Source organism: Hypanus sabinus, chromosome 5, assembly GCF_030144855.1.
Source record: "Hypanus sabinus isolate sHypSab1 chromosome 5, sHypSab1.hap1, whole genome shotgun sequence".
In the NCBI taxonomy this organism is placed as follows: Eukaryota; Metazoa; Chordata; class Chondrichthyes; order Myliobatiformes; family Dasyatidae; genus Hypanus; species Hypanus sabinus.
The window spans coordinates 30672581-30693568 of NC_082710.1; positions in this window are offsets into that span (position 1 = coordinate 30672581).

Consider the following 20988-nt stretch of genomic DNA (forward strand, 5'->3'; position numbering starts at 1 on the left):
GAGGTGGCGGAATAAATTGGGTAGGCTTTCCAACAGGATGCAGCATAAGCAGATTAAACCAGTTCGCGAGCTCTTCTTCAAAATGGTGCCAAAGGATCTTAATTGCCCACCTGAGAGAGCCAACGGAGGCTTACCTTTATAGCTCACGCATCTTAGGTAACACGTCACATGCATTTTTAAACGTCCTTCAACAGTTTCCTTCATTTCTAATTGAAGGAAAATTTTGAAAGGGATAGATAAGATAGAAGTAGGAAAGTTGTTTCCATTGGGAGGTGAGACTAGAACTAGGGGACATTGCCTCAAGATTCAGGGGAGAAGATTTAGGACAGAGAAGAGGAGAAACTGTTTTTCCCAGAGAGTGGTGAATCTGTGGAACTCCCTGCCCAGGGAAGCAGTTGAGGCTTCTTCACTAAATAGATTTAAGAAACAGTTAGATAGGTTTTTACATAGTAGGGGAATTAAGGTTTATGGGGAAAAGGCAGGTAGATGGAGCTGAGTTCATGGACAGGTGATCTTATTGAATGGTGGGGCAGGCCCAATGGGCGGGATGGCCTACTCCTGCTCCTATTTCTTATGTTTTTAAAACAGATACAGAACAGAAATTGTGAACAGTAATATGGACAAAGGTTGCCTTCAACCATGTGAACTATCATAATGTCTGTGTGAACAATTATATCTCTCATATATTGCTCTACTGGATATCTCGTCTGAAAGGATGTCCTTCCTGAAGTTAATGGTTAATGCTCTTCTAGGCATCCAGGACATTAATTCACACATCAAGTGACATAGTCGCTGGGAATTTCCTTGTGACATTTTCCTGGTCAGATAGGGAATTCTACTATTAATGGAAGGTTAGAAGAAGCTCCAGACAGGCGTTTGATCAGATCTTTGGAATAATTAGGGGAACTAGATAAAATCCACTATCAGTAGGCTAATTCACCCAGCACTAAAGGTCATGAGGAGATGTAGGTGAACATAATTGCTTGCTGCAACCAACCATGAAGATTATGGTCATGCTGATAAATGTTGCAGGACCATTATATACCATCTTGTAGCAATTTTCACCAGCACACATGTTCTGGCCACAACTTGTTCTCCACTGTGGAAGACGCTCTCAGTATGCTGTAAGTTCAAGAATGTCAAGGAGCAGAAGAGAGTAGAATTCCTATAACTAGGGAGAAGGTGCTTGAGAAACTGAAAGGTCTGAAGGTTGATAAGTCACCTGGACCAGATGGACTACACCCCAGGGTTCTGAAAGAGGTTCTGAAAAAATTGTGGATGCATTAGAGATGATATTTCAAGAATCACTAGATTCTGGCATTGTTCCAGAGCACTGAAAAAGTACAAAAGTCACTCCACTTTTCCAGAAGGGAGGGAGGCAGAAGAAAGTAAATTACAGGCCAGTTAGCTTGACCTCAGTGGTTGTGAAAAATTTGGAGTCGATTGTTAAGGATGAGGTCTCAGGGTACTTGGAGGCACATGATAAAGTAAGCCAAATTCATTCCTCAGGGCGAAATGTTGCTTGGCAAATCTCTTGTAATTCTTTAAGGAAATAACAAACAGGATGCTGTGTACTTGGATTTCAGAAAGTCCTTGACAATGTGCTGCACATGAGACTACCTAACAAGATAAGGGCCCATGATATTACAGGAAACTTTCTAGCATGGATAAAGGATTGGCTGATTGACAAGAAACAAAGAGTGGGAATAAATGGAGCCTTTTCTGATTGGCTGCTGGTGACAAGTGGTGTTCCTCAGGGGTTGGTGTAGGGACCGCTTCTCTTTACATTACATCTCAATGATTTGGATGACAGAATTGATGGCTTTGTGGCCAAGTTTGTGGACGATGGGAAAATAGATGGAGGGACAGGTAGCATTCAGGAAATAGGCTGCCTACAGAAGGACCTAGATAGATTGGGAGAGTTGGCAAAGAAGTGGCAGGTGGAATATAGTGCAGGGAATTGTGTTTGTTGACAGAAAAAATAAAGGCATAGACTATTTTCTAAAGAGGCAGAAAATTCAAAATTCTGAGGTGCAAAATTACTTGGGAGTCCTCTTGCAGGATTCCCCAAAGGTTGGCTTGCTGGTTGAGTCAGCTGTAAGAAATGCAAATGCAATGTTAGCATTCATTTTGAGAGGACTATGATATGAAAATGAAGATGTTGAGGCTGTATAAGGCATCGGTGAAACCTCACTTGGAGTCTTGCGAGCAGTTTATGGCCCATATCAAAAAAAGGATGTGCTAACATTGGAGAGGGTTCAGAGGAGGTTCACGAGAATGAGCCCAGAAATGAAAGGATTATTGTGTGAGAAGTGTTTGATGGCTCTGGGCCTGTACTCACTAGAATTTAGAAGAAGCCGGGGGGGGGGGGGGGGGGGGGAGATCTCATTTAAACCTATTAAATGTTGAAAGGCCTAAACAGAGTGGATGTACAGAGGATGTTTCCTGTATAGGGGAAGTCTAGGACCAGAGGGCACAGACTCAGAATAAAGGAATGTTCATGTACATAGGAAATGAGGAGGAATTTCTTCAGCCAGAGGGCGGTGGACCTGAGGAATTTGTTGCCACATGTAGCTGTGAAGATTAGGTCATTGGATCTATTTTAGTCATGGCATGAAAGCTTACGGGGGGGAAGGCAGAAGAATGTGGCTGAGAGAGAAAATGGATCAGCCATGATAAAATGGCGAAATATACTCGATGGGCTGAATGACCTAATTCTGCTCCAATATTTTACTGTCTTATGATCTGGAATTCAGAACAACAACTGCAGATGCTGGAAATCCGAAATAAGTATAGAAAATTCTGGGAATGCTCAATAGATTATGTGAAAAGTGAAACAATTTTCTCAATCCCAATGTCATAACTGGAAAAGTAAACAAACTAGTTAGCTTGACGATCATGTTCAAGTTTACACCCGTATACAGTGAAATGAAACAATGTTCCTCAGGGACCAAGGTGCAAAACACAGTACATGCAAATATCACATATAGCACATAAAATAGATTTAACACAGTAATACTAACAGATAAAAAGTATTCTGTGGGCATACAAATTGACATGAAGTGTATCTATGATATATAGTTAAATATACAACGGTATACTGCTACTGGCACTGTCATAAATAATATGCAATGGGTGGTAGCAGATTGTTCAGAAGTCTCACAGCCTGGGGGAGGAAGCTGTTACCCAGCTTAACGATACTTGTTCTTATACTGTGGTAACCTTTGCCTGATGGGCGGAGGTCAAAGACATTATACGACAAATGGGAGGGGCACTTGACAATCCTGAGGGGTATGCAAATGAAGTGCTTCTGGTATTTGTCCTGGATGTTGGGAAAAAAGACTGCATTGATTTTATTAGCAGTCCTCGCAATCTGTTGCAGGGTCTTTCAATCAGATGCCTTACAATTCCCATTCCAGATGGTGATGCTGTTGGTCAAGACATTTGTTGGTGTTCCAGTAGAATGAGGTTAGAATGCAAGTGTAGACGCTCACTCACCTCAGTCTCCTCAGGAAGTAGAAGCTTTGCCAAGGTTTTCTTCACTGAAGAGGTGGTGTTGAGGGTGCAGCTGAGAACATCCACTTTGTGCACTTCAAGAAACTTGGTGCTTTTGATTCCCTCCACAGAGGAGCTGTTGATATGCTGTAGGGAGTGGTCAACTGCAACCTCTTTAAGTCCACAATAATCTCTTTAGTCTTGTCCACGGTGTAACTCAAGATGTGTTTGCAGCTGTGCAAAAGCTGCTCTGTGTCTGCTGACTCCTCATTGTCTCTCATGAGGCCGACCACCGTTGTTGCATCAGCGAACTTAATGGTATGGTTGGAGCTGGATTTAACAGTACAGTCGTGCATCAACAGTGTGAACAGTAGTGGGCTCAGCACGCAGACCTGGACTGGGGGAGGTGCTGGTGCTCAGACATTGTTCAGATGCTTCGAATAGTAATTGTAATGAAGCAATTAATCTTCAAATTCCTGTAATAATAACTGCTTGCTTTTGCCTGCTAAGTGAATTTCCATTGGACAAATGAAAACGGAGCCAATTTTGAGAGTCAAGTTAATTAAAAGCATAAACAGCTGGTGAACTTCATCTGAGAAGATCAGAAAAGACCTCCGTGTTGAGGTGGTATTGAACGTAAGAACAGAATAAACTGGAGCAGGAGCATTCGGCTCCCCAAGCTTTCTCCAGTCATTTTACAACTGACTTCTTCTTGGGTACAACTTCATTTTCCTGCCGATTCATGATAGCCCTTAATTCTACTAATCAATGAAAGTCGTTTTTTACTTCTGTAAATATATATACAGACATACACACTATCACTGGGCCTCCATAACCCCCTGAGTTAGAGAATTCCAAAGACCTCTGGCCATCTGAGAGAAGGAATTCCTCCTCATCTCTGTCTTAAAGAGGACACTCCTAATTCTAAAACAATCCCCCTGCTCCTCAATTTCTCCAAAGGAAGAAACATTCTGTCAGAGTTTACCTTGTTAAATCACCTCAGAACTTTAGCTGTATCAATAAAATCACCTCTTATCTTCCTACACTTTCATGAAAGTTGGTCAAATTTACTCAACTGTTCCTTGACAAGTATTAGATAACTCCCTTTATCAGAGGAATCAAAGAAGATTCTCTGAACTGCCTCCAAAATAATCTATCCTAAAAAAAAACCTAATCTATATGCCAAGTGTTATCTCACTGTAATCCTGTAAAAATTCCCACTTTTATGCTTTTGCATTAAGTCCAAGATTCCCGTTTAGGACTACTACAGCAGAAATCTACAGTTGCAGCCATGGGTGCTTCAGTAAGCAACATCGTTGTAGGGTGTTTTAATAATCTATCAATCCTGAAAATCAGCAGACCTGGACTGCAGATTTGGGTGGCAAGTGTAGTCCCCCTTTCAGAAAAAGGAAATGGAGAAGGGGCACTGGTCTACAGGTCTGATTAAAATACAGAGTACCTGTACCTTCGATCCCCACTCCTAACTATCTAGCTGGTGAAAGTACAGTCTTCCCTATCATTGTGGGAATTTCAGCCAGAAGAAGATTTTGAATAACTACCTCCAACATATTGCCTGTAGAACTATAGTAGCCAACACCCTTGACCACTGTTATACTGTCATCAAGAATGCTTACCACGCCATCCCATACCTGCACTTTGGGAAGTCTGATCATGTATTTATTATTGAGATTACCTGACTGTATTCCAGGCACATATGCAGAGATTAAAGACTGTAGCAACAGTGGTGAGAATGAAAAAGGTACAAAAAAGAGAGGTGGAGGCACAGTTGCGGAACTGCTTTGAATCGGTGGACTGGACAATATTCTGTGATTCCTCCTTGAATCTGAATGAATAAGCCACAGAGTTCATCTAGTTCATCAAGACCTGTGTGAATGAGTGTGTGCCTTCGAGAACAAATTGGACATACCCAAACTAAACCTATGGAGGAACCAAGGGATTTATAGTCTGCTGAGGTCTAGATCTGTGACGTTCAAGACTGGTGATCCAGAACTATACAAGAAGTCCAGGTACAACCTATGGAAGGCTACTTTAGAGCAAATAAACAATTCCAGTTGAAGTTAGAGTCAGAATTGGATGCATGTCATCTCTGGCAGGGTTTGCAGGTCATTATCTAACATCACAAATGTCTGTGATGATTCATTCCCAGATGAACTCAATACCTTTCTTGCATGCTTTAAAAGGGAGAATAAAACTACACCTGTGAGAATTCCTGTAGCATCTAGCGACCCTGTGATTCCTTCTCAGAGGCTGCCATCAGAACACCTTTGTGAACTCTCACAAAGCATCAGGCCCTGACGGTGTACCTGGTAGGGCACTGAAAACCTGTGCCAACCAGCTGGCAGGAGTGTTCGAGGACATCAATAGTCTCTCACTGCTGCAGGCAGAGGTTACCACCTGCTTCCAAAGGGCGACAATCATACCAGTGCCCAAGAAGAGCAGAGTGAGCTGCCTGAACAACTGACATTCAGTTGCACTCACATCTACTGAAATGAAGTGCTTTGAGAGCTTGGTCATCATGGCCAGAATCAACTGGCCATGACGAAAGGACCTGGACCCACTACAATTTGCCTATCACCACAATAGGTCTACATTGGATGTAATCTCACTGCATCAGTCCTGGTGAAGGGTGTCGGCCTGAAACATTGACTATTTACTCTTTTCCATAGATGCTGCCTGGCCTGCTGAGCTCCAGCACTCTGTGTGTTTTGCCTGTAATCCAAATGGACTTCAGTGAGACCTTTGGTTAAGTTCTGCTTGGTCGGTTGCTTTGGAAGTTTAGATCACATGGGATCCAGGGAGAGCTGGTTAGCTGAACACATAATTAGCTAGATGATAAGAAGTAGAGGGTGAAGGTGAAAGGTTCACACACAAATGCTGGAAGAACTCAGTAGGTCAGGAAGGTGAAAGGTCGTTTTACAGACTGGAGGTTCATGATCAGTTGTGTTTCCTTTGGGGGAGTGTACTAGGTCCATTGCTATTTGTCATCAATGTCAATGATTTGGATAAGAATGTACAAAGTAAGGTGAAAAAGTCTGCAGTGAACACTGAAATAGGTGGTGTTATAAACAGTGAAATGATTATCAAGAATTACAGAGGGATCTAGGTCAACTGGGTAATTGGGATGAGGACTGGCAAATGGTTTAATTAAGATCAGTGTGAGGTGTTGTATTTTTCAAAGACAAATCAGGGTAGGAATTTCACAGTGAACAGTTGGTCTCCAGTGAGTGCTATAGAATAGAGGAGCCAAGGAGGACAAGTACATAGCTCCCTAAAAGTGGTGTCGCAGGTAGACAAGATGGAAAAGACAGCTGTTGTCACACTGGCCTTCATCAGTCAGAGGACTGTGTATAGAAGCTGGGATGTTATGTCGTTCTCATATGCAATGTTGTTGAGGCTACATTTGGATCACTCAATTCAGATCTGGTCACCTTGCTGCAAGATTGATGCAGAGGAGACTTATGAGGATGTTGCCAGTACTTAAGGAGCTGATTAGAAGAAAATGAACAGGTTGGGACTTCAATCCATGGTGAAAAGGAGAATGTCTGGTGATTATCTAGGCATGTATAAAATCATGAGAGGTACAGATACACTGAGTGGTCAGTTTATATTCCTCAGGGTTAGGGAATCAACTAGAGGACACATATAGGTTTAGGGCGAGATGGGAGAGATTTAATGTGGGCAACTTTTTCACCCAAAGAGTGGTCAATATATGGAATGAGATGCAAAAGGAAGTAGTCGAGGAACGTGCCTGAGCACTTAAAAGGAACTTGGACAGGTACAAGATTAGGAAGGGGTTGGAGGGATGTGGGCCATATGTTGACAATAGGGATCATGGTTAGCATCGACCAGTTAGGATGAAAGGCCTGGTTCTTTGCTGTACGATTCTATGAAGGAGAATGAACATTGATCTTTTAAATTAGAAGATGTGAGTCAAGTTCTTGTCAAGGACCTGAAGCCTTAAGGACAATCATAACCTGTTGAAATTTAACTTGTATTGTTACGCCTGTGCCCCAACTCTGAGGGGCCGAAGGGTACAACGTAGCCCCCTCCTTTTTGAGAATCACAAGATCGCTATTAATTCGGGTCTGGGACCCAGGAAATGAGAGAGAGACACGCAGAATCCTCAAGGTTTGGAATGTGTCCTGGGCCTCTGAGAGACAAAGCCATGGATAATGGCCATGAACTCTTGGAGACGGAGTTGTGTATTGAGTACTGTACTATTCATCGAAGCCCTCAGGGAATGAACAGAGGGGGTTGGTGAAGGGATTGCATCATCCCAACCTGATTGACATCTGAGACCCTGTGAGTAAGGATAAAAGAGGGTCTGGGGAACAGCCCCTTTAGACGCACCAGGAGAAACGCTGGAAATCCCATGACAGTGTTTAATAGCGACAGCCGGTGGAAGGCCCACGTGTGTCCTTTCCCATTGCCCGGGATTGAGGCCTTACCACGGAAGACGGCTTAGCTAAAGAAGAGATCACCACCGACGACATTTCGAAGGATCGACATCATAAAAAGGAAAACGGGCAAGTTCTAAAAACATCGTCTCTCTCTCCAACCAAAGGCTGCAGCCTAAATGAACTAAAGTGACTTTTATATTTCTATCGGACAATACATTATCCCCTAGACAACGATAGAGCTATTTCTTATCGTTTATTATTATACCCGCGCTTTTAGATTTAGTATTGATGACGTATATTATCTGTATGTTTGCATTGATATTACTTTTGTGTATTTTTATCAATAAATACTGTTAAAAATAGTACCATCAGACTTCAACGGACCTCTCTATCTTTGCTAGTAAGTGACCCAGTTACGGGGTACGTAACAGTATACTTGGCCATGCTATGGAGCATATGAATAATCATGGTCATGCTGTGAAACGGTGTACAAAATGGTGTTGAAGAAAGCCTTTGGAATTTGGAGATCTAGCCCACCACGTGTATTCATCTTAGAAGCATAACTTTGAACTTATTATCTAAAGCTCATAGTTACTTTCAAAAACATTGCTGTTAAAATCATACCTTATCATCATCAGTAATAAGTATGGGCTCAATAAACTTGTAAACAATTGGCATAAATGCTGCAGATACTACTTTTTAAAAGGATAATGGATATGGGTTTAGCCATCTTTAGTCAGAATGCTCAATATGGGATAAATTGAGCAGTAAATGTTTACAATTCTGTGAAGGCAATCCATTAGTATCTTGCCATCAATGCCTACAAGATTGCATAGTGCTTTAAACATGCTATGCCCTGTGCTTGTGTTGCTCTGTTCATATTCAAAGATGCTTTCAGCCAACTGAAAAGTAATGTGAGAGTAAAGTCATCCTATGAGGTCATAATGTTCAACTGCCTGTCCATGCACATGTCATCACAGCAGTCATGGCCGCATGTAAGGAACTGCAAATTGATGTAACCATGTAAACAGAATTTGGACCTTTTTGTTTTCTTTTTCAAGAGAGAAAGACCAGCAAGAGGGGTAATGGCAAAACTCTGGTCTCCCACCCTCTCTAAGGAGGATGCATGGAAGGAAGGTGAGAGCAACTATCAGAATTGTAGAATAGGTGTTAGGCAACTGTGTAATTATATCTTCTTATGTTTGTTTTCTTGTTTTTTTTCTACTCTCCCACACATTAATTACTATTGGACTACCACATGGAATCCTCTTGCTACTCCCCAATGGATCAATCCTTATTCTCACGCAAACACGAGGAAATCTGCAGATGCTGGAAATTCAAGCAACACACACAAAATGCTGGTGGAACGCAGCAGGCCAGGCAGCATCTATAGGGAGAAGAGCTGTCGACGTTTCGGGCCCAGACCCTTTGTCAGGACTAACTGAAAGAAGAGATAGTAAGAGATTTGAAAATGGGAGGGGGAGGGGAAGATCCAAAATGATAGGAGAAGAGAGGAGGGGGAGGGATGAAGCTAAGAGCTGGAAAGTTGATTGACAAAAGGGATACAGAGCTGGAGAAGGGAAAGGATCATGGGACGGGAGGCCTAGGGAGAAAGAAAGGGGGAGGGGAGCACCAGAGGGAGATGGAGAGCAGGAAAGGAATGATTGTGAGATGGACAGAGAGAGAAAAAGGAGAGAGAGAAAAGGAAAAAAAGTTTTAAAATAACAAACAAACAAACAAACAAATAAATAAATAAATAGAATGATAGATAGATAGTTAACTAAATAAATGAGTGATGTGGTAAGAAGGAGAAGGGGGAATTAACGGAAGTTAGAGAAGTCAATGTTCATGCCATCAAGTTGGAGGTTACCCAGCCGGAATATAAGGTGTTGTTCCTCCAGAGTGTGGAGTGTGGCTTCATCTTGACAGTAGAAGAGGCCATGGATAGACATATCAGAAAGAGAATAGGACATGGAATTAAAATGTGTGACCTCTGAAAGATCCTGGAGAGGAAGCAGGATCTCCCAGTGGCCACACATTTTAATTCCACATCCCATTCCCATTCTGATATGTCTATCCATGGCCTCTTCTACTGTCAAAATGAAGCCACGCTCAGGTTGGAGGAACAACAGCTTATATTCCGACTGGATAGCCTCCAACTTGATGGCATGAACATTATTTCTCTAACTTCCGTTAATGCCCCCCTCCCCTTCTGTACGTCAATTGTACTTCTACCTATAGATGCTGCCTGGCCTGCTGCATTCCACCAGCATTTTGTGTGTGTTGCAATCCTTATTCTCATCCCATTTCCGATTTGCATTCCTGCCCTTGATAGTGGCTTTGAAACCAGAGCATTAGATTTCTTGTGCATTCTGACAGCACCCACCCTCTCAATCCTTCACTGCACTTAAGTCAAAATCTTTAAATGAAACAAATATTTTCTCCATTTAAACAACAACAAAAGTAAAGGTCCTCCCTTCAGCCTCTCTGACAGGTTACATTCACCATTTGAAAATTCTAACCCCGTTCTTGGTCATTGGTTGTCGCTGAACCACATAGACATGGATTTTTACTTAACCTTGGCTGAGTATCTGACGTGATATTCTCTCTGTCATCAACATCATCTACCTCCACTTCCATAAATATCAAATCAAGCCAAATAAGGTACTGAGGTGTGGTGCTGATTCAGTCCAGAATGGCTTTTTATTATCTGGGCTGTGCTCTGCAATTCCATCTCATAACATTTCTACCTTCGTTTATTCATTCGTATAATTTATTATCACAGTATAAAGCTTGGAGACTTTTCTTCTCCAGATCGCTACGAAACCAAGAAAGACCATGGAAGTCAGTTCAGAGAGAAACAGCAAACCCACCCTCCCTGCACAAAAAGAGCAGCAATGCAATCATCAGCCTCACCCACCCAAACCCCCACACAAAACGCAACAGGAACATTGTTCTTCAAATCCCCCTCTCGTGCTCTTCTGGTCAATTTATAAGCTACCAAGTATTTGGTTCCAATAGCTTCTCTGTAACTCAATGTCAATTTTTTTCTGATACATATTTAGAGACAGTCAATCCCATGACAAAGGCACCAAGGCCAATCTGTGCTTCAGTGAAAGCTTTGATAGCAGTCTTGATTCATAACATAGCACTCTTGGTTGTTATCCTGCAAAACGTTTTATGCCTCATTCTTGACCTCCAAAGAGCCTTTGAATCACAAAAGTATCAGGATCTAAGAGCTTTAACAGGTGCATATTTGGCTGTTTTTTATGGTTTGCATTTGGCAATTGCTTTTCTCTTTGACAGGGTCAGTAACCAACTTAAACACAAACTACAGTCAGGGAAGAGAGGGGAGAGAAACAGTTTGAATGTTTCAGGCTGATGACCTTTGATCAGTAGAAGTTAGAAATCAAACATGTTCTCAGTTAAGAACGAGGTGTGGAGAGAACAATAAAGATGCCTGTGATCGGGCTGAAGATCAAGACTGAACGACAAAAGTGGAGGATGCTAGGAAGGGTGGTTCAGGACTGGATGAGGTGTAAGGAGAGTAAGATGAATGAAAATGGCAGGGAAGAGAGAAAAGAAAGGAAAAAATATTGCTGCATTGCAAAATATGGAAAAGTTAAACAGTGCAGATGCAGGAAATCTGAAGTAAAAAAATGCTGTTAGAAGCACTCAGCCGGTCAGACAGAATCTGGGGAAAGAAAATAATAGAGTTAACATAAATCACAGCGGGTAAAACTGGAAAAACTGGTTATCTGAAATGGTTGGATTAATTGTTGAGTCATGATGATTGTTTTGTGCCAAATTAGAAAATGAGGTTTCACTTCACTGGTAAAATGTTGACATAGAAACATAGAAACATAGAAAATAGGTGCAGGAGTAGGCCATTCGGCCCTTCGAGCCTGCACCGCAATTCAGTATGATCATGGCTGATCATCCAACTCAGAACCCTGTGTCTGCTTTCTCTCCATACCCCCTGATCCCTTTAGCCACAAGGGCCATATCTAACCTCCTCTTTAATATAGCCAATGAACCGGCTTCAACTGTTTCCTGTGGCAGAGAATTCCACAGATTCACCACTCTCTGTGTGAAGAAGTTTTTCCTCATCTCGGTCCTAAAAGGCTTCCCACTTTATCCTTAAACTGTGACCCCTCGTTCTGGACTTCCCCAACATCGGAAACAATCTTCCTGCATCTAGCCTGTCCAATCCCTTTAGAATTTTATACGTTTCAATGAGATCCCCCCCTCAATCTTCTAAATTCCAGTGAGTTTAAATGGGCCACTAAATTCAAAACCAGAATACAGCAGGTCAAGGAGCATCTTGGGAAGCAGAAGTCAGAACACTGAGTGCTTGTAATCCAGAATTCAACACATGAGTTTCGATCCCACCATAGAAACTGGGAAATTACATTTATTAACGGAGTAAGATAAGAAAATAGGAGCAGGAGAAGGCCACCTGATCCTTTGTCTGCCCCACTGTTCAATATGATCATGGCTCGCCTGCAACAGGCTTCTTGTCCACTCTGAACCAGTTCCCCATGGCCCTCAATTGTTTTTCTCCCAGAATTTATCTACTTTCTCATTCAGTACTACAGATAATCCAGCCTTTTACATGCCTTTGGGGCATGGAATACCAAAAATTCCCCAGAGAAACTCCTATGCAAATATAATCTGGAACTAAAGGGTAGTTAGTATTCGTAATGATGACTATGAAGCTTCCAATTAACATCTGGTTCACTAGTCATTTAGGGAAAGAAATAAGCATTCCTTACATGGTTTAACCTCTCTATGACTCCAGATCCACAGCAATTATTTGTCCTCTAAATAATCCAAAATGCAACATAGTTGAACCATATTGAAACTGAAAATAGGTCAAGCTAGACACTATTGAATAAAAAGATTTTATGTTCCACCCTATCAAATTTGATCAGAAACCCAGTGGCTTGTTTGTTGCAACACTTTCTGGCAAGACTTACAGATATTTTGCTCTTTTTTGGCTCCTTTATATGTAAGGTGCACAGAAACAGACAAGCATCAGCAAATAACGTACATTTTGAAGTTAACTGCACTTCCTTTCTGCGCTCATTGGGCCTGCTCTTAACCAGTGTCTGGAAACTTTTTGCAAGTGAGTCTCAACCTCATCTTGTTCTCAGCTGGGGAGTGAGAGATTCCCTTTACCTTTCCATGGATCTGCCCTCAGATAGGCTTCTCGGTGTTCTCGTATGTAGCTTATTGTACTGACGATGAAGTAAACAGGGTACAGTGCTTGCAGTCTGCTTTCACAGCAAGGAAACTTTTCATCTTGCTGTGTGGCAGTACTAATTGAGTATAGATTAAAAATGTATCCAGTAGTTTAAAACTGGATCGCCCTGGCTTGCTGTAAGCCATTGGAAATGGCAGAATTGATTTTCAGCACAGTCTGCAACTCTTGGCCAAACACATCCACCACTCTTTCGTGACTGCTAAGCTAAGCATTCGAGCATGGTTCAAAGAGGAAGGCTGAGGTGCAGCAGCAGCATTAGCAATCCCCAGGAATGATGTGCCAATGTGTCAAATTTATGATGCTATAGATACAGGCAAGTAAAAGCTCAGGTTAAATATTTACAACCCAATTATGAATGGTGGTGGAAAATTAATGGAATGGTTGTAGGAGTAGAAGTGGGAAGATCCATGATAAACAGAGGCAGACATCCAAGTTTCAGCAGTTCAATTTCCAGGAGTATGGTTAATTGCGACTGCCCCTTTAAGACTCAGATTGCCAATTATTGCCTGCCATATTCCTTCATGGAAAGTCTGTACTTAAAGGCATCATGAGCACTCAGTGCTCATTTGTAGGATTTCCATTTCTAGTACTATTGTTTGTGATTCTTCCTTTTGATTTTGTTTGTGTCATTTTGTTTATTCTGAGTCTGAGTTAATTTTTGACCTTACTCTGCTCTTGGGTTCACTACCATCCATAGCTCTCTCATTACAGAATGATTGAGCCATCAGGAACCCAGCAGAGCATGAAGGTCTGTGGACGGCATTGGCCTTCCAGGGAGCAACGGTGGGAGACAGAGCAGCATGCTTCAGGAGATCCTCACCACTCCCCAGAAGCTCCCTCACTCCAGCAGGCAGGATCCGAGTTCGGCCAGAGTGTTGCCAGTCCCAGGCACGTTCAAGCTGGGACTCTGACGATACTTGTGAGGAATTGCTGCGCCTGTCAGCTCCGAGGCGGTACGACAGTTACCCCGAAGTGTGCTGAGGATTCCTGGCACAATGTTCCTTTGAGTTATAGCCGTTAATGTTTCTGTTGGAATTCACTCATACCATCTCGCTTCTTACTGGAGGAACTCCTTGCCTGGGCCGTTGCGCTCTGGGAGATCACCAGTCTGCGCCAGAGCAGACTGCTTTTCCGAGACTTTGAGGAAGGTGCCCTGTCACCCCACCAGCAGACATGGGTTCGTGATAAAGCTTCTCAACTTATACCTGGGCGGATTCAGTCTGTGGCCATTTATTCCATAGATTTTTGCACCTTGGCCACAGGGAGTGGTTGGAAAATTAGAAGCACCAACTGCTCTGTTCCATGAGGGATTGAGTGATGAGCTAAAGGATGTTCTTGCAGCCTGAGAACTGCTGGAGGATCTAAAGTCTTATGGACTTTGAGATTTGACTCGATAACTGATTAATAGAAAGGAGAAGGGATCAATGAAGGGGATTATTCTGAAGAGACACTTTCCCCCTGACTATACACTGTCCTCCCCACTCAAGCTCAGGATTGGGCTGGGACTCGACTTCTGCCAACCCCAGCTTCTGAGGAGCCTGTACGAATATGCTGGACTAGGTTCTCACAAGCTGAAAGAGATAGAAGGAGGAGGCAGAGGTGCAGCATTTACTGTGGAGAGGCTAAACATTATTGGACCTCTTGTCCCAAACTGCCAGGAAGCACCTAGGACTACCCAGTGTAGGGAGGGCTGTGACAGTTGCTAGCCTCACTCCTGGTTCAGCTCCCTCTGGAGCGGTGCTGTCTGTTTTGCTTTCTTGGTGAGACAAAAAAATGTTCTTTAGATGCCTTTATTGACTCCGATGCAGTGGAGAGCTTTGTGGGCCACATCTGACCAGAATATTGAATGTAACCCCCTGGGTCGCCTCAGGCTCACTCAGCTCGTTCTCGTCTAGGGGGAGCAGCCTTTGGCCCCGCCAAACTGGGTAATCAGCTGGTGTGGATGCTGTGTGATGTCCCCGCCTCCCCAAAAACAGACAGTACACCATATGTGATTAAATGAGTACAATTTATAAAGGTTACTATAATTGTGATTAATAACAATACAGTATATATGAAGAAAAAAAATAAAGAAAAGGCGCCAAACTTATCAAAGTCCAAACCACTTCGTGCACAACCGTTGGAGATCAATTACTGAAGTCTTCTGGCCACCATTCGATCCCCTCTGAACTCCTCGACTTGCAGCTTAGGACCATCTGAAGTGGTCAACCAAGCACATCTAGCTTCATCTCCTCTCCTTGGAGTACCTCCTGGCCTTGGACCCCCGCTTGGGGTCCGTTCCTCGCCCAGCTTACAGCATCGCGTCCTCTCTCTCGACCCCCTCGTGCTGATCTCCCCAAAAGCCCGTCAACAATAGCTTACAGACTCAGAAGAAAGAACAACATTAATCCCAATTGGTTTACAAAAGAATACAATTCTCGTTATCAGTAAATTTTAACCCAAACAAGCTTCCAGCACTCTCTCGCAACAAAGAAGCATTCCTGCTTTTAACAAAACAAAGAAGCCCTTTTGATTACATACACAGTAACAAAGAAAAAAGAAGAAACCCCCTTTACACTCTCCCCCCACCAAATAAAAGTCATGTCCTCATGACTATTAAATAACTCGCCACCTCTCCTGCCAACACACCGTAACCCAAGCACAAACAGTGACATCTCCTCCCCACACAGTAAACCTGACGCCCTGTTCCTCAGGTGCTACATAGGCCAACTATCTGGGAGTTCCCTAACCCTTCTGAGACCTCTGTACCACCTCACCTAAACCCTTCAGGCTAGGACACAACTGGGGATACTTTGGGCCCACTACCAACTCCTCTCTCAACCTCTCACTCATGCCCCCCACTGCACACAGCTAACCCTACCCACTACACCTGACTCAGTGGGAGAAAGGGCCAAAGGTCTCTTCCTCAATCGAGGGAAAGTCAGCAAAAGGCAGCATGTAACACACATCCAGCACGTCATCCATCGAATCTGTATTCTTCCTCTTTTCTGCGATTGGTAGCTGCTGTTTGATCTTCTCCAAACGGAAACACGTGGCCTGCACTGCTCCTGCAGTCTCTTCAGCCTCCTGTTCAGTATTCACTGCACTTCTCTCCAGCTTTTTCTTCCTCATGACTTCTTTGACTTCTTCCAGATCAACTTTCTCCAGTCTCTCCGTCTTCATTTCAAACTTGATTCTGTAGAGACAGTCACTCATGAGCTGCGACCTTCGCCAGCCCTGGCACGTGTCCAGAAAACACTTTAACTCTGTAGTTCTCAGCCACTCCTGCAACAACCTCACTTCATATTCTCCTGAGGCAAATCCAAATACCAAGAGATCATCCACATACACCAAAACTCCAAATGCCTCCACATCCCCTATGGTCTTCCACATGCCCCGCAGGAAGGTTGCAAGGGCTCCAGATAAGCCCTGTGGCATCTTTTCGGACCAGAAGACTCCTAGGGAATTTATAATGGCTGTCTTTTCCTTGTCGGCCTCACTCATCGGGATCTGGCAACATCCACTCCTCAGATCCAGCACCTTAAACCACGTCGCACCACTCAGACAGACCATCGCCTCTCCGGCCCTCGGGGCCATATTCTGGTCACTGACAGCGTGCCTCTTCAACGCAATATAATCCATACACATGCTGCCTACGTCTTCCATGGCTGTAGGGGCCAGTTGCCGCAACCTCTCTCTCTCCGAGGTGTCTTCAGAGGTCAACTCCCCTCCTTTGTGGTATTTCGCAGCATCCACTAAGATACTTCCCCCATGCCATACCACCACCGGCTCTTGTTTGAATTCGGTATCGGCCCAATGCTGCTACACACGTCCGCACAAGCAGCTCGAAACTCTGGGTGCATCAACAATGCCTCCAAACAGCGCTCACCCGCCTCCTCCGGGCAGGCCCCCAAGCACACCAGCAGGATATTGGTTCTCTCTAGAACAGAAACGCTGCCCGTCTCGACAGGGTCCGGACACATCAGCATTAACGATTCATGAACCTCAGTCACCTCCACATTTGCCTCTAAGAATTCCATTTTCTCTGACCAGCAACCGTCGTCTGGATAATCACCGGCACTGGTACCCCAAATCTCCAGTGCCCTCAATGTCGTCAAGGGTAAATGCTTCCAATAATGGTTATAAAACAAACTGTACAGCAACTTAACCGGCGCCCCAGTGCCGAGGATGGCTTTAACTTGACTTCCATCCATCCGTAACAACACCTGTGCGCTTGGTCCCTCTAAGCCTTCAGGAATAGGGTCTGCTCCTTTCGGGAGTTCCTTGGTACATTGCTGGGAACGTGCTCCCCCAGAGACCCCAAGCCGTTCCCCCACTGGGCCTCCTCTAAGTTACCCGACACCTCTTGGATCAACGGAACAACTGATTCCCTTGTCAGATCCCCTTGGCACCGCAAGTAATTTATCTGCCCCCCCTAGCCAAAAGGGATACCCTAAAAACTTTCCACCAATCTCCTGCCATGGATATGATAAGCCCCCCAGCTGCGGCATTTGACTTCCAGTCGAACTACACGCATTTTCCCACACTTTCCCAGAACTGGCAGCGGTCACTTCGAGGTAATTGAGCCCTACAGTTCTAACAAAGTCACCAGCCCGCCTACTCAAACTTTCAACCAATCCGTGTCGCTTTTCCTCAGCCAAGCACTGCCACTCACCCAACAACTGAGAGGTCTGCTCCGCCCACGCCTCCGCCCCTTTAGGGCTGGACATTATTCCAACAACCGGGCGGAGCTCACCACTGCTGAAACATCCCAACCTGTCATTCCTCACTCTCCAAACAGTATGGACAACCCATGGTCCCACCACCATTTCGTCAGCGCTAGTCGGAACTCGAACAACAACCTCCGGGCTACTAACAGCAGCCACCCCACCCAACACACATGCAGTGATAACCAGCAATCGCACACCCACAAAGGCACACCAGCTCTTCGCCGCAGACGTAATTTAAAGAGGGTGATCACACAGCTTCCACAGAAATCAACCCCGGACGAGCACCCCACAATGTAATCCCCTGGGTCGCCTCAGGCTCGCTCTCCTCGTTCTCGTCTAGGGGGAGCAGACTTTGGCCCCGCCAAACTGGGTAATCAGCTGGTGTGGATGCTGTGTGATGTCCCCGCCTCGCCCAAAGACAGACAGTACACCATATGCGATTAAATGAGTACAATTTATAAAGGTTACTATAACTAAGTGATTAATAACAATACAGTATATATGAAGAAAAAAAATAAAGAAAAGGCGCCAAACTTATCAAAGTCCAAACCACTTCGTGCACAACCGTTGGAGATCAATTACTGAAGTCTTCTGGCCACCATTCGATCCCCTCTGAACTCCTCGACTTGCAGCTTAGGACCATCTGAAGTGGTCAACCAAGCACATCTAGCTTCATCTCCTCTCCTTGGAGTACCTCCTGGCCTTGGACCCCCGCTTGGGGTCCGTTCCTCGCCCAGCTTACAGCATCGCGTCCTCTCTCTCGACCCCCTCGTGCTGATCTCCCCAAAAGCCCGTCAACAATAGCTTACAGACTCAGAAGAAAGAACAACATTAATCCCAATTGGTTTACAAAGGAATACAATTCTCGTTATCAGTAAATTTTAACCCAAACAAGCTTCTAGCACTCTCTTGTAACCAAGAAGCATTCCTGCTTTTAACAAAACAAAGAAGCCATTTTGATTACATACACAGTAACAAAGGAAAAAGAAGAAACCCCCTTTACATGAAGATCCCCTTTCTGTGTCTCAACCAGCGGCTTGTTGCCGCAGCCCTGGATGGGAGGCTTTTTGTGGCGGGACAGATCAATCACTGAACATCCTCACTCAAGCTCAAGATTGGCCAGCATATGCAACCATTTCACATCTATCAAACTTGCTCTCCAGAAATGCCACGTATTCTGGGTCATCCCTGGTTGTTATCCCACAACCCAAGAGTCTATTAGACTATTAGCATCGTTCTGGACTGATCAAACCAGTGCAAAAAAATTGCCTTCAAAAAGGCTCTAAGGTACCTTCTGAGTTACCTCCCAAATTGCCTCTGAGACCACCTGCTAGACTGTCTCTGAAGTAGCTTCTGAGATGCCTCCTGAATTACTGGTTGAACCTTCCACCTCTAACCCCAGTGCACCTGATTTGTCCAGATATTCAGACCTGCTGGAGGTCTCCAGCAAGAAGAAGTCCACTGCTCTACCACCTCAGAGACTGCACTGCACTGTCGATCTACTGCAGGTACTTGTGCTCCTTGGGAATTGCTCTACTCTCTGTCAGCCCCAGGACGAAAAGTCACTGAGGACTACATCCAAGAAGTTCTGGTGTCCTGATTTATTCAACTGCCTACTGGGGTGAAGTTTTCCTTTGTCACCTAAGGTCCTGCTTAGACTATAGGGGCTAAATAAGATCACTGTTATTAATCGGTACATTCTCTCACTCATGAAAATGGCCTTTGAGATCCTCCTGGGAGCTACACTATTTACCAAATTGGACCCCATAGTACCTACAACCTAATCTACATTTGTGAGGGAGATGGCTGGAAAACAGCATTCAACACATCTTTGGGCCACTACGAATACCAAGTCATGCCCTTACAGTTGAAACATGTTCCAGCTGTATTTCAAGTCTTCATCAAGCCTCCAGTGCATCTCACCACTTTGTATTTACCTACCTGGATGATAAACTCACTTTCTCACCACTTTGTACTTGTCTACCTCGATAACATACTCATTTTCTTTCTGTCCGCCAAGGAACACATCCAGCTCTGAGCAAGTTGGTCCACTGATGGAACCCCCATTTCCACTTGTTCCAGGAACAGTGGAGGATGATACACAAATTGGTATTCAAGAGGATATCCTGACAGAAGAATACTGAAGTGTGTTGTACACAAGATCTAAACAGATCAGGTTGTCACTCCGGGTGGTAGTGTTCCCCAAGGCTAGACATCTGAGTGTTCTCTCTAGATCCTGATTAACCCTCTCCATTTGCCCATTGTTCTGTGGATGGAATCCAGATGACAGACTAGTGGAGGCCCCAGTGAGCTCACAAAAGGCCTTACAAAACCAAGAGGCAAGCTGGGGACCGTGATCGGAGACTATGTCCTAGGAGAAACCGTGAATCCTGAAGATGTGCTGTAACATGAGCTTGGTGGTATCTGAAGCTAATAGTATCTTGGGAAGGGGTACAAAGTGGCAGGCCTTGACGAATCAGTCTATGGCCACCGTGATTACTGTATGGTGAAGGCAAGAGAGATGTTTTTGGCCTATTTGAATCGAAGTTAATTCTAGACCTTACTCTGCTCATGGTCTCTCCACCATCCATAGCTCTCTCTTTACAGGTTAATTTCAGAGTTCAGCATGTGAATGCAAGAGACCAAACAAAACCAGTTATAAGCATCCTCAGTCAAATTTCCTAAATACATATAAGACTTCTGAGAGCCATAGTATTATTAGCACTAATTTTTATGTAAATTGATTTCTGCATGTCATGTGGAAATGGTTTAGTTTACCAGATAAAATAAGGATGGTGGACTCCACACTATGGCTATAGTGTGAAGATGCCATTCCAGACCCATATGTAGCTAAAGATAGAAAAAATACTGCAGAGGCTGGAAATGTATGTGTTGCACAAATACCTGAATTATTTTGCTGCTTAACAACCATCTGCCCGTATAATTACCACACCACCAGTTTACTCTTAATCATCAGCGAGGTAATGACTTGTCTCACAAGTCTACACTCAAAGAAGCTGCTCACTACTCTTCGGTTTGTGTTCCATAAGGGTCATCTGGTTCCAGATCATTCTTCAGACTTGGCATAACTATGAAC